Source organism: Pteropus alecto, unplaced genomic scaffold (assembly GCF_000325575.1).
Source record: "Pteropus alecto unplaced genomic scaffold, ASM32557v1 scaffold50, whole genome shotgun sequence".
NCBI classification, from domain to species: Eukaryota; Metazoa; Chordata; class Mammalia; order Chiroptera; family Pteropodidae; genus Pteropus; species Pteropus alecto.
The window spans coordinates 13,611,916-13,613,887 of record NW_006431918.1 but is presented as its reverse complement, the minus strand read 5'-3'; positions in this window follow the sequence as shown (position 1 = coordinate 13,613,887).

The window sequence follows — 1,972 nt, the reverse complement described above, 5'->3', positions numbered from 1 at the left end:
TTAGTGTTTATGTTTAAACAGTGATTGCTTAAATTTTTCAACTGTTCATTGTCTATCTCACAGATTAGTAATCTTTTTTCTAAGTTATCATATCCCTCTTCTAGAATCAGAAACTCTACTTGGAAAAATTACTCTGGATTTAACAATTCAAAGAGCTCTTAAGACATTGACAACCCTGAAGAAGAAGAATGTTTTTTCTGTAAAATTCTACATTTATTTGTGTAAATTTCACTTTAGTTCACTGTTGTCCTATATTCTTTAAAATGCTATGAAAACTTTTGTTTTTTAGCCTACTATCTTGTGTTTAGCTATTAAGCTTTAGCTTACCAAACTGCCAAATTTAGACTTTATTTGTCTCATTTTTTCCTATAATATTCTTCATCAATTTACGATCTTCATTTCTTATGTCAGATAGAATACAAAACAAATTCTCCCTTCAGTCTCATGATTTGTGAAGAAAAACTGAAGGGAAAACTCAAAGAACTCTCTCAGAATGTAACTTTGCAGTACTCCTGTGATTGTATAACTGTCAGACAAGAAGAGAAATTTGACTGAGTCCCCATCCAGCCCTCTCTTTGGGCTCAGACCTCTTCGGCAGTGGAAGGGAACAGGTAAAGCACAGAAGCAAAGGACAGCTGAAGTCATTCAATCCCAAACCACAATCCCAAATATGCTTTAAAATCTGCTTGAGGGTTACTTTTAAATAGCCATGTCATCAAGTAGGAGAAATAAAAAATGTGGATAAACACTATTTGGTTTATTGACATGGGTCATACCATATCTAAATGAGAAAAAAAAGGCAAATATCAATTTCATCATATTCAGAATGTTAGAGTAATAGTGCATCCTTTTTTTGTCTGTATACTTATATGTTTACATATATATGAAGTGATATATATATATTGATATATATACACATATATATATTATTTCCTACTTTCATATGCTATCCTGTTGCTGTTTAGCATCCTTTCATTTCAACTTGAAGAACTCCTTTTAGAATTTCTTATAAGGCATTTCTAATGGCAATAAACAACCTTGGCTATTGTTTGTCTGGGCATGTCTTCATGTCTTCATGAACAGCTTTTTTTGAAGAACAGCTTTTCCAGGTATGGTATTCTTAGCTGACAGTTTTGTTTTGCTTTGTTTTGTTTTGTTGCAGTGTTTTAACTACATCATCCCATTCCCCTCACACCTGCAAGACTTCTCCTGGTCTTATGGTATTTCATTTGTATATGACATGTTGCTTTCTCTTGCCACTTTTAAAATTCTTTGTCTTTGATTTTTCACAATTTTATTTTATAATTAGCCCTTGTTTAGATTTTGGGGGAATCATCTTATTTGAGATATTTTAAGCTTCATGCATATGGATTTCCATTTCTTTCTTCAGATTGGGGAAATTTTTAGCCATTAATATTTTGTTAAAATTAGAGTTGGTATGCAATATAATATTAGTTTTAGGTATATAACATAGTGAGTCAACATTTATGTACCTTACAAAGTGATCAACACAATAAATCTAGTAACCATCTGTCACCCTACATAGTTATTAACAGTGTCATTGACTATATTTGCTATGCTGTGTACCTCCATGACTTACTTCATAACTGAAAGTTTATACTTCTTTATCCCCTTTTCCTTTTCTGCCCACCCATCTCCCAGCACCTACTCTCTGGCAACTATCAGTTTGTTCTGTGTATCTATGTGTCTGTTTGTTTTGATTTGTTCGTTTTGTTTTTCAGATTCCACATATAAGTGAAATCATATGGTATTTGTCTTTCTCTGTCTGACTTATTTCACTTAGCACAATACTCTCTAGGTCCACCATGTTGTTGTAAATGGCAAGATTTCATTTGTTTTTATGGCTGAGTTTTATGTATATATAACTCAGTCATTAAAAACTCAGATATATATATGGATACACACATACACATACATACATACATACATACATAGTCATTATCTTTATTCA